The sequence below is a fragment of the Macaca fascicularis genome, chromosome 10 (genome assembly GCF_037993035.2).
Source record: "Macaca fascicularis isolate 582-1 chromosome 10, T2T-MFA8v1.1".
Classification (NCBI taxonomy): domain Eukaryota; kingdom Metazoa; phylum Chordata; class Mammalia; order Primates; family Cercopithecidae; genus Macaca; species Macaca fascicularis.
Window position 1 is genome coordinate 27,624,865 of NC_088384.1, and position 12,361 is coordinate 27,637,225.

General features: G+C 52.6%; 1 pseudogene; it reads right to left on the minus strand.

The window, feature by feature from the left end:
• Nucleotides 1–547: 547 nt before the first annotated feature.
• Nucleotides 548–7,849, minus strand: LOC102115583 (ral-GDS-related protein-like; annotated as a pseudogene).
• Between the last annotated feature and the right edge of the window lie 4,512 nt (nucleotides 7,850–12,361).

The window sequence follows — 12,361 nt, forward strand, 5'->3', positions numbered from 1 at the left end:
AAGTTTTGCTGAGATATAGACTCCCACTTTTCTTATAGGAGCTTTGCGGCTCCAGGATTGGGTTTAGGTGTTTATTTGGTGTTGATTTGGTGTTATTACATGTTTCAGACCCTGAAATGTTGACTTCTTTGTCTTGTTTTTGTCTGATACAGCACAAAGGCAGTTGTGTTCAAATTAAGCTGTGGGAAATCCTTTAGATACTGGGTTGAAACGATTCTCTCCTTCCTTGATGTTCACTTAGGTGACAGGTATCTAAAAGTCTGGGAAGATCCATAGTGGAAAACGTTTATCTGTATTTCGTGGAGACTGATGGCCAGCTCCCTTCTGCCCAGCAGCCCTATTGATTACTGAAATACCTCCCATCTCCAACCCTTCAGTAAATATTTAAGTGATTCATCAAAGATTTAAACTTTAAGGAAGTAGAGTGACCCAGCAGAACTTAATTTAACTAGAATTTAGATTTGAGAGTAGCTGGTCAGTAGAAGAAGTATGGTAGATTGGGTGATATACTATGGTTTTTAAGGGTTTTTGTTTTGTTTTGTTTTGTTTTCTTTAAACAGAGTTAACAATAATCATTTTGAATAAAGAAGGAAAACATTAAACGGTTGGTATGTGTAACATGAACACTGTTCCATGACTTGTTCAGCCATAGCCTCAATTTGACATGCTAGACTATGAATCCTAAAGACTGGTATACAGTTACTGCATTGGAGTTACTTTTCTCATTCCATGAACTGTAGAACATTTTGAATAGCATTTTAAAATTTTATTTTAATGAAAGCTTAGAAAAAAAAAAAACCTTACTTATACACTAAAGAAAGTAAACATAAAATGGTCTCTTGCCTGACTCGCAAAAGACCCATGGCCATTTCCTGGCCAGCAGGAGCAGCTGGTGTTAAGGAGCAGGGGCCGGATGCAGCTGAGCTGCCAGCCTCCTAGATGTGGTTCCCTGGTGTCATTGTCTGGGTGAAGGACGGTGCAGAGCCGGTGTTCTGGCCAACATCCCGGTGGGGTCCCAACCACTGCAGGATGTTGCTGGCCTACTGGGATTTGGGTTCCAGCTGGCAGGAAAGCTTGTAGCTGCAGGGCAGAGAGGGAGCTGTGAGGCCACCATGAGCCACACATCAGGTCCCCTCTCAGTGCATGCCCAGCTGAAATCCTGGGTCCCCAGCAGTCCCCATGGAACAGGGCTTGATGCTGGCCGTGGAGTCACGGCCATAGGCTCTCTGTAGCTGGCCACAGGAGAGCCTCCTCTAGGCCACGTGGGGTGGCTGACACCTGTAATATCAGTACTTGGGGAGGCTGTCTGCGGTGGATTGCTTGAGGCTAGGACTTTGAGACCAGCCTGGACAACATCGTGAAACCCCATCTGTACCAGAACAACAACAGCAGAACAACAGGACATGGTGTCTGTACCTGCTGTACCATATCCTGGGACATGATGTACAGCGGTAGTCCCAGCTGCTTGGGAGGCTGACAAAGGGCTTGAGCCCAGGAGGCAGACGTTGCAGTGAGCAGAGATGGTGACACTGCAGTGCAGCCTGGGTGCAGAGCTAGAGCATGTTAAAAAAAAATGGAGAGCCTTCTCCCACCCTCTGCCCGTCCGCTAGGCCCTCACCTCTCCTTGTCACTGAGCTGCTCCATTCTTTTGAAATAGGTGACAAATTTCTCAAGAGGCCGAAGCCTGTAATTCATGGCAGCCACTTGGAGCAGCTGCATTTCCTGCAGAACTCGGACCTCCTAGAGACAGAGGACAGGATGCTGACAGGGCCTGGGTGGAAGATGCTGAGGGGACCTTTGGTAAGCAGGGAGAAGGGGCTGATCCCTGGGGCAGTTTTCTGCAGGGGCCCCATGCAGCCCCCAGCCTGTTCTCAGAGTTGGATGTAAATATCCCCTCCTGCAGGAATTGGTCTTTGATCCAGTGCCTTTCCCACTCTCTTCTCTTCCTGTGTGTGTCAACCCCTCCCAGTAAACCTAAGATGTAGAGGATAGAGCCAGGGAGTGTCCTGCACAGGGTGGACTGTGAGGTCCACATCCACACTCTCCTCCAACTTGAGAGTCCCAGCTGCTCACCTTCCTCCTCTTGTTGCTGTTGCCCTGGAAGGCAGACAGAATCCATCACAAAGGTCAATGGCCCACAACCAGCCCCACTCCACCCCTTCCCATGCTGTACTACTGCCAGGGACACCAGGGTCAGGGGATGTGCACGTGACAGGACTTGGATCTTCCTCAGACTCCAGGTTCTAGAGCAGGGGGAATGGGAGCTGAGGCTCAGGGACACTCTGCCCCACCTTTTTCTGATGACAGACAGGGAAACTGAGGTCTCTTATAGAAAGAAAGCACACAGTGACCCTGGAACATCTGCCCTTGGAGAGGCTCAATTTCACTCTCCAATTACGGGTTACCCTGGGGAGTCATTGAGTCCAGCTCAGCCCACACCTCAGCAGCGTTACAGTCAGGCAGCTCTGCAGCTTCACCACTCAGGGATAGGGATTGGTGGCTGCCATGGAGCCTCCATCACGCAGAGGTGATGAGATGGGCCTGACACCCCCACCCACAGGAGCAGCTGTGAGGCTCTCAGGAGAGGAGGTTTGCTTAGGGCTGAGATCTAAGGGCTCGGTCCACGACCCTCTCCTCCCAAGCCTCAGGATCCTGGTTCCCAAACAACCTGCCCCAGGCTCACTCACATCCAGATCGTCCGGGATGGCCGAATCCAACCTCTGTAACACAGTCAGAAAATCCCCCAGGAAAGGGGACCACTCCCTGTGCCAAGGAGGGTTGGGAAAGTGGTGATGAGTATTGGCCATCAGATGGCTGCCCACTGTCCTGTCCCATGAAATCCCATCAGCCTGTCTCCCAGAACCCCCCTCCCTAGGTCTCCCGGATGGAGCAGCCAAAGACCCTCAGCTGCCTTTCCCTATTCTCTTCCTCCTCTATCCCAGCTGACCTCCAAGTCTAGTTGATCTCCAAGCACTCCTAGTTACCTCTGTGGTGGGATATTAACAAGTCACAAGGACCTGTGGTCCCAACCTTACCCTTCCCCACATCCACTCTGAGTCCAGCTTTCCCAGACCCTTGCTCTTGTCTCTCAAATGGAGGTTTTCCAGGCCCAGTGGCCACAAGAGAACAGGGCTGGGGAGGAAGCACCTGCTGTCTCGATGTGGAGGCCTCTAGCTGGTGGGGAAAGGAACCCTGTCCTGTGATCTCTTGTGATCCCTCTATGCCACAGGCTCACTCATCTTCTGCCTCCGTAGCCTCATCTGGGCTCTCTGGTGGGTTCTCTCCTGGGTGGCCACCTTAAAGCTCCCCGCCTGCCAGGTGTCAGTGATGGAGACAGTGAGGCTCTCCTCCCTTCCCCCAGTTACAGCCCAGCCACCCTGCCCTTGGATCCCCAGGCACTGGTGTGAATCACCTGGCAAGGTGCTCATACCACTGGCCCAGCACCACACTCCCTGTGTGTGTCACCCAGTCATGCAGCCGGGCCTCCCTGAGACTGTTTCGTCTTCTATAAAGAGTGATCAAAACCACAGCTACCTCACAAGGCCTCCTTAGTACTGTTTCCTGTAGCTATTGCCATTGTTCTCACCCTCATCCCTCTGAGGAAGAACCAGGCATGAGCACCAGCAAATTATTTTATTTTCTTGACCCTCATTTCCATTCTGTGAGGGCTGCACTATAGGCTCAGCATCCCTTTATTTTCCAGATGAGGAAGCGGAGACCCAGAGCAGGCAGTGACTCCCCAGGGACCCGAAAGAGAAGGCACCTCCTCCCCATCCTGGCGGCTCTGTCTTGGCTGCCTTCACCCCATATCCCAGCACCACCACCCATCAGGGTCGTGTTCTCTGGAGTCTCTGAGTGTTTAGGTCTCCAGCCAGGCACAGTCGTGATGGGAAAGGGACAGGGCGGTTTAGGAGACCTGGTTAAGTGGCACCTGCCTATCCAAGCCCTACTGGAGTCTCTGCCACACAAACTGGGTTTCAGCCATGCGAAAGGTTTTGCCTCGTCAATGATCCCCCAGGGGAGTTCTGTGCACAGAACTCTTTCTTTCTCTACTCAGGAAGTGGCCTCCTGCGGTGCCATCTCAGATTGACATGGCGAGGTTTTCCAGAATCTTGGGTGGGGTGACAAGTTGTCTTCTCATTTGCATGGAATATTCTGAGATCTGGTCAGGGAGGATCCCCTAGGAATGCATGATGCATCCCCCAGATACTTGTCATGAGCTTGTGTCACTGCTAACTGGTGACAGTCCTGTGACATGACCGTTTTCGGGTATCTGCAAAGGGCAGAGCGGGGAGTCCCAGGAAACACGTATGTCTGTCCTGAGCGTGCCCATTGGTACCCATAGCTGTGAGGTCCACTGGACTCCCTGGCACATGAGCTTCCTTTGTTTTCGTTCCCCCTCTCCCCGAGTGTGGGCAAAGGCCCCCTGCCCGTGGAGGTGCGCTGCAGACAGAAGCAGCAGCAGAGGCCTGGCTTCCTCAGGAATTGCCCGCCAGTTTGTGGAAGGAAGAAAGTCCCACCTACCGTAACCATCCCCCAGCCTGGAGGAAGCTCCATGCCAGCAGGATGGACCAGCATGGGAGCCAGAACCCTGCTAATGCTGCAACTCATCACCCCGGCTCGGCAGCCCAGCAGCCGTTGCCACATCCCATTTCCAGGGCCTCCTACCCCCGTGCTGCCACGTGCCTGTGGACCACACACCTCTCTCCCTGTTGGCCCTAGGTAGGCATGGAGTAAATTTTTCAAGTCCACTTCTAGTAGATGAGTCAAAACAAAACAAAATAACCGCTCCACACCAGGTCCAATGCCCTTCCAAACTCAGTCTTTCCTCAGACCCTTAAACATTTGTCCTGCGTCTCCCAGACTCCACTGTACCTTGATCAGCAGGTCCCTCTTCACGGCAGTGTCTTTTTTGCAGAGTTGTTTTAGATGTTTTGTGCTTTTGCTATGGGCAGAGGAAAGAAAGAAGGGTAAATTTGTGAATAAGCGGAGAGATTTGTGAGTTCCAATCCAATCCTTTTTGTTTCAAAACCCAGAGAATCCCAACTTCATGGGTGAGAGTTTCCAGTGGGGTCCTCTGTTGACAAAGGCTGCAGAGGACCAGGGTGGCACCTGTAATGCTCCTCCCCGGGCCCATCTCCACTTCACATGAGCCCCTGCGTGTTCACAGTTAGCTTCTAGCTGGACACAGTTCCACTGCTGGGTGCAAACACCTGAAAGCCTCCAGTTGGCTCCAGTCTGTTCCTGATGGTTAAAAATCCTTAGTCCTGAGTTGGAAATCCTTGCGTAGAAGTCCAGGACAGCTTAGTGACCACACCTACCAGCCCATCCCTGCCTCCAGTGTCCCTAGTCTCCAAGAACCTTTCAGAGTCGAGGGCATGTGGGGAGACCTATGGGTCCCTAGGTCAACCCTGGTGCTCCCGTGGAGGGAGCTCCTCACCTGGACACTGCTGCCCACGTCTTGTGTAGCCGATGTATTGGGTTGCTGTGCAGAGCAGAGACGATGGCGTGCACTGCGGAGAAGTTGTTGAGGCTTAGGCACTCCTGGAGAGGGAAGAGTGAGCTATGAGGTCCAGAGTTGCAGCCCGACCGACTTCAGCCTCAGCCCCCTCTGCTGAGATCTCCCTTCCTGGACAAAGCAGAGGCCCAGGGAGCCTCAGGAGGGCACACCTGGGGCCGAGTGAATGTCACTCATCTAGGAGGATTTTAGTTCAACCCAAGGAAGAGCCCAGGTCAGAAGTGAGCAGCCCCCACTGGGCCATGGGAGTCAAGGTCAGTGAAGCTCTGGTTAGAAGGGCCTAGGGGATGTGCAGGGCTCAGGCCAGAGATACAGATGCCAATCCTAAAGCTGATGGAGGAGAAGAGGCAGTTCCCCATTTTTAAAGAGGGAATCTTCAGGCCCAATCATAGCTTACCCTGGCCACCTTGATCCAGTGCTCCACCACCCTGGCCCTGTCCTGGGCCCTCATGCCGTGGTTCCCGAGGCAGGAGGTGGTGACGCAGTTGGCGAGCCTGTTGAAGTGTGAGATGGTGGCACGAACTGTGGGTGCCACGTGCTCATTCCCCTTCTTAGTTCGTCGGCCCCAGATGGAGCCCAAACATTCGTAGAGCTCCACCTTCTTGAACAGCTCCTTTAGGGGTAGAAGGAGCGTGTCACAGACAGAGCACACTCCAGCTCAGAGTCACCCACAGTCCCAGGGAGGGACTGAGCTCACAGTCATCCACGGTCTCTCTCAGGAACTGAGCTGGAGCTCAAAAAGCTTTAAAATGGGCCTCAGACGTGAGGGAGTCCCTGGCTTTGATTTTCTGCCCACCGAGGGCCCTGAATGCATCATGTCCCAGTACCCAACAAGAGTGGGAAGAGAGAGTGACATTTTTTCCCAGGCCATCTGCACTCCCAAGAACTAGAAGGTGGCTCTAGCCTGCCCATCCTGAGGACTCATCTTCCTCCCATGCAATCATCCCTGTACTCTTTCTCTCCATACTGGTGCACTTTCCCTGTGGCAGCTGCAACTATGGGCTCTGTTTGGGTGTCTGCCATAGAATCTAGTATGCATCAGGTACCTAATAAGCGCTGAGGGTAGTGAGGCTCCTGAGCAGCTGGATGAGTGACCCATGGCCCTGCCTGCCCCTCATTGAGCACCGCCCTGCCCTGCTTTCTGTCCATCCCCTGTCTTTCAGTCTGTACAGTCCCTCTGTGTAGCTGGCACGGGCGATGTCCCATCTCTGCTGTCCACATGCAGGCAGGGAAGACTTGTGGGTGAGGAAACTCATCCAGATCCCGTGGTTGGTAAGAAGTGGAGCTACAATTTGTCCCAGGGTATTGGCCCCTTCTCAGGGAGAGGTAGGTCTGAGACAGCTGATGCCAGAACCACAGCCTGCAAAGCCTAGTTGCTCACCGCATCCATAAGGGTCAGCTGCTCTGCCAGCAGCCTGGGAGGGAAGGTCGTGACATCAGGCAGCTCCTCAGTTGGTTGGTTGTTTACAGGACAGGGACAGGGGGACTCTGGGGCTGACTGTGGCTCCAACACTGTCACTGGAGCAGACCCTTCGCCTGGTGCTGGTGCTGGTGGTGAATGTAGATATCCTGGTGCATCTGGGGCCGCACGTGACTCTGGCTCCAGAGTAGGCCCCAGTTCCACCAGCAGTGGTGGTGCTGGCTCCAGGGCCGGCATTGTTAATGCGTGTTGCCCAGGATGTGGAGCAGGATCTGGAAAAGGAGAAAAGGTCACCCCACCAGTCACTTTTCACTGGGCTTTCCAAGCACAGAAGTGACTGAATGGAATTTAAGGGACTTGTAGCCCCAAAACACCACCCCTGGAAAGTCTTCCAGACTGCAAGCCACCTCACCATCTGGCTTGGCCTCGTTGGGCTCCGGAGCCAGCAGCTGGCCTAGGACAAGTTCCTGGTGGTCCTCCATGCCCAGTCCAGGCCTGGCGAAGTTGCTGAAGGCCAGCTTTATCTGGAAAGATGACCGTTGCGGGGGCTGATAGCACAGTGAAGTATTTTCAAGGGGCCAGGTGAAGAAAACGCAGGTGATGGTTCTGGTGATGGAGTGGACAGCTGAGTCAGAGACCTGACCTTCTCCCACACAACCCTCCAGGGCACCCTTGTGTGGTTCTGGGCCCCTGACCTGTTGCAGCCTGTGTAGAGGACAGCCCCACCCTACCCCCAAGCCATCAGTGGTGACCTGGAAGGGGCAGACCTGGCCATGCAGCAGGACTGTACAGACCCTTCTGTGCCCCAGCGTCCTACAGACATTCTCTTCCCAAAGTACCTGGAGCACAGCACTGTGCACCTGGGCACTCAAGATGGCAGCTCCCGGTAGATTTGTGAGCAGGTTGCTCATGAAGGCTCCAGCTCTGGGTCCCCTGGTCCTGGGGGAAGGAGGGTGGGGGCAGACGTAGAGTGGAGGAAGACAGGGAGAGCTGGGACGCCATGGTGCTCGGGATGAGTCAGTGGCCAGCTGTGACCCCGGCCTCACCTCTCCTTTGCAGGGCACCTAAATCTCCATTTACAGAACTCAGTATTTGCTTCTTGCGGGGGAAGTCCCCAGATGTCAGCCTTCTCATGGGAATTTTAAGAGGTATGTGCCCCAGGGCTCCTTGAGTCTCTCCCCAGCCAGAGTCCATTCTTTTCCCCCATGTTTTGTGGGTGAAAAGGCCCTTCGGAACCCTAAATCCACCCAGTGTATACTTGTTGCTGGGCTCGGTCATTTAGTCAAAATCTGGGAGGATGCCACCATATGTAGAAGAGGCCATGAGGGTTTCACCTCTAACATTCTGTAGATATGACCTGGTTATTCTGTCTCCTGTGAGCGCCTGACTCTTAAGTAGAATCGAGGCCCAGGGATTGTCATCTGCTTTGTTTATGACATAATGCCAAGCCATAAGAAGAGAGGTGCACAAATGAGGTGTTTTGTATGTATGTGTTGAATGTGTGAACCCCATCCGTTGGATAACCTCCAACGTGAGCATCTCCAGTTGTCTGTGGGCCTGCGGCTCCCTTTTCAGCACCAAGAGACCCTTCTTCTGTCTGTGTCAAGAAGACCAGCCAGAAGGAATCTCAGACATCCTTTACCAATGCTATGGTAGATTTGCTTTGCTATGTGTTTTTCCAGACAGCGAAGGATATGGGCCATTGAGGCAGAATGCTGATAGCTGCTTCAGTGAAGGAGAAAAGTAATAAACATGAATCACAGCACCCCCAGCAAATTTTCCAGAGTTTTAGGCTCTAGTGACCCCTTTTTTTGCCATGTCTTAGATCATTCAGTCCCCACAAGAACCCTTTGAGGCTCATCTTCTGGCTACTCCCTGTTCCAGAGGAGCGAACCGAGGCTCCGAAAGCTGCATCTTCAAGACTCAGCCAGTAGGGCAGAGAGGCACCTCCGTGCCTTGGAGGGAATGGACACTCACCTTCTAACCAGCAGTTCCAAAAAGTGTGGCACGATGATAAAGTCCCAGGAGGGGCCCAGGCAGGTGGCATAGGAGGAGATGGGTTTAGTTAGCAAGGCTGGAACCAGGGAGTGCAACAGCTTCTCCCCTGTGCTGGGCTGGAAAGTTGACATCCTGCAGATCTCATTTTCATACTAGGGTGACAAGGAGGGACATGGGAGTCAGTGGTAACACCATGAACCACCAGAGGATCGGGATCTGGAAGTCACACCAAGAAACACCAGCCCTTCGGGGACTTGTGCATGTGGAGAACCTAATTGCCCATGGTGAAAAGGCTTCTAGGCTTTCCAAGTAAAATTGTATGTGAGGATGGAGAAGTGATAAAATGATTCACGCCTTCAAGGCATCGTCACGGTGTTTCTCAGCTGTGGGGCAAGGGCGCCCTCTGTATCAACAGCCTACATGAAGAGCATCATCCCTTCAATCCTCAAAAATCACCCTCATGGTAGAGAAGAGACATGGGCTTTTGGATGTCAAATGTCTGCTCAGCAGCACCCGGGCCAGAAGGGAACACCTTCCATGGGGAGGACTGGATGAAATTCCCTCTAGGCCACCTGAGGCTCCACTTCTGATTCGCAGGGGAAGGGCCTGGGGAGGCCTCATCCCCTCCTCATTTTAGCGACAGCACACAGGACAAGAGGGATATGATTGTTTTTGTTCCTTTAACATAAATGTGCGTCTGGAGAAACAGCTATGGCCATCCCAGCCCTGGCCAAGTGGAAAATTCCGGAAGACTCTTGAGTGGGAGAAAGTACATCCCAAGGCCCAGGATTTGCCAGGCGACTTGGGGAAGAGAAAACTTAGGCAGTTACTGAAGCCATGAAAGGTTAAGCAAATGTATGTTTGAAAGTGGAAATGAAACTAGGTGATTTTCTCTGCCATCCAGACAGCAGACTGGTAAAAAGTTGAAAGCGTGTTAGTATTCAGGGGAGGCTGCATTCAGAGACGAAGGTACCTTCAGAGGCTGCTGGTGACCGTGTGACCAGCTGGAGCCCTTTTGGAAAGTCAGCTGGCTAGAGCTGTTGAAACTTGCTATCTCCATATCTTTTCACCCAGATATCCCTTTCCCGAGTGTCTGTCTTCCACAGGGGATTTGTATATTTTATGGGTTGAATTGTGTTCCCTCCCCCAAATGTAACTGTTTCTATTTTCAACCCCAGAAAATATGACTGTGTCTGGACACAGAGTACTCCAAGAGGTAATTGAGATGAAGTGAGTTCATTAGACTGGCCCCTAATTTAATATGCCTGGGGTTCTAACAAGGAGAGGTGGTGAGCGCACAGAGAAGTTGAAGAGAAGACCCTGTGCTGACCGAGATAGAAGTCAGCCATCTGCACGGCAAGGAGAGAGGCCCAAAGAAACCACCCCAGGCTGACAGCTTGACGTTGGACTTCCAGTCTCCAGAATTGTGAGGAACCAGATTTCTGTGGTTAAGCCCTTCAGTGAGCGTGCCATGTTATGGCAGCCCTGGCAAACTGCTCCAGCCTATTAGGACACACATAGGATTACGCTCCCTGTGGAACAGGTGCCTAGAAAGGGAATTTTATCATGACAGGCTCCACCAGCACTGAGAGGCTGACCCCTGTGGAGCATGGCCTCCCTTAAGCAATATTACAGTGAGATGCGAGGGTACAGCTTCTGCCTGATGGGGATGCAGGGATGAGTTCTGTGAGATGACACTTTAAAGAGAGATCCATAAAGAAGCTTCACCTTCTTTTGTTGTAATCAATGTCCACCCCCACCTTATTTGTGTTAAAGTTTTGGATTTTAAGTCCTGCAGGTGGTCTCGGCAGGGCAGGGCAGCAGAGATGCCTGTTGCCAGAGATACACTTTCGGTGGGGAGTTAAAATGATAACAGTATGAGTATGTTGCTACTGTGTTATCACTGTACTCAATTATTTGTGGCAACATGCGGAGATACTCCTGGCATAGCATAAAGTGAAAACAAGGATGTTCCCTCATCTTCCTCTGATAGGTGAGATGGACTTTGCCTGTAACCAGGTTGCCACTGGGTACTACTGGCAGCCAGATTCCTTTGGGAGAGGATAGTGGGTCACTCAAGTGGGAAATTCCTAGGACAGAGCTGAGGGAGTCCCCATATTCATGTCTGAGTCCTGGGCCCACCCTGGTTTTCTAGAGTCCCTCTGTGGAGACCCTTCTGTGGCTTGTCTCACCCCAGACCAGCACTGGCCGTGGTTGCTGACGGTGGGCCCCTGCCCTTCTCTGAAGAAGATGGAGAACTGGAATCCATCCAACAGCTCCTGCTTGATGTGCTGTGTGGAGCTCTGCAAAGAGAGGGCCCGAGAGCCGGGCCAAGAGGTGTCAGTGGCCTGCCTGGCTGACCCCACAGTGGCACACCCCCATTAGAAGTCCTTCCTGGTGTCCCCATCCCCAACAGGATTTGGCACATAGGAGCATCTGCATAGACCTCCAGCCATAGAAGGTTGAGGTCTCCCACAGATGAATTGAGATTCACATCTGAGCGGCAAACTGTGTCCTCGACACTGAAGTTTCCATCCTGCCATGCATGGTCTGGGCAGTGATCCTGACATACGTACCAGGCTGCAAACACCTGACAACCTACCTGTTCCTGTCCAGGGAGGGCCCCTCATCTCCTGTGTCCCCCAAACACATGGGGAGGGGCTCAGCACTGCCCTGATGGGCACAGCTGAGGCCTGGCCTGGACGGGCCTGCCCTGGGCCCTGTGTTACCTGTGGGTGCCTTCTGGCAAAGGGCCAGAGGCGTCGAGGGTGAGGGTTGAACCAATGTCTATATTCTCGAGAAAGACTCTCATTTTGGCCTCTTCTGCGACGAGGAGGTCGGCAGCATGTCGGGACACAGCAGGAGAACATGTTGTTCTCCGCAGTGTCGCCCACCAACTAAACTGGAAATGGGGCTGTGTGTATAATATGGGTGCCTAGTTACCAGCATTCTAAGTTCTACTGGGGATCTGTTAGCAAGGAAGTGAGGTCACATCTTGTAGGTTCCATCCTGTAAGCACCTCCTTTCCATAAGACCTACTCAAAGGCCCCTCTGGGCTTCTGGCCGCTCACCCTCCCCCGTCAACTCCTTTACCTGTTCACCATTATGCGAAAGTGTGCCCCTTCAGCACCTTGGGAAGACCTGGATGTAACCGGGGTCCCAGGTTTGAGGAACCAGTGCTGGGTCAAACAGTCTTTATCTTAGCAGTTGTGAGACCCTGGAGAACTCCTTTGGTGTTTTGGACTCTTCCCCACCTTGCACAATGGGAGTTATGCTAGCATCATAACCCTTCCTGGGGAACTCCTGAGGTGTGTTTGAGATAAATCTTAAAAAACTGATGGTGTGGTGGTCCCTGTAGATATTGCACATACTTCGAGATGGAAGAACTACAAGAAGGGGTGAGAGGTAGCATGGAATACAACTCC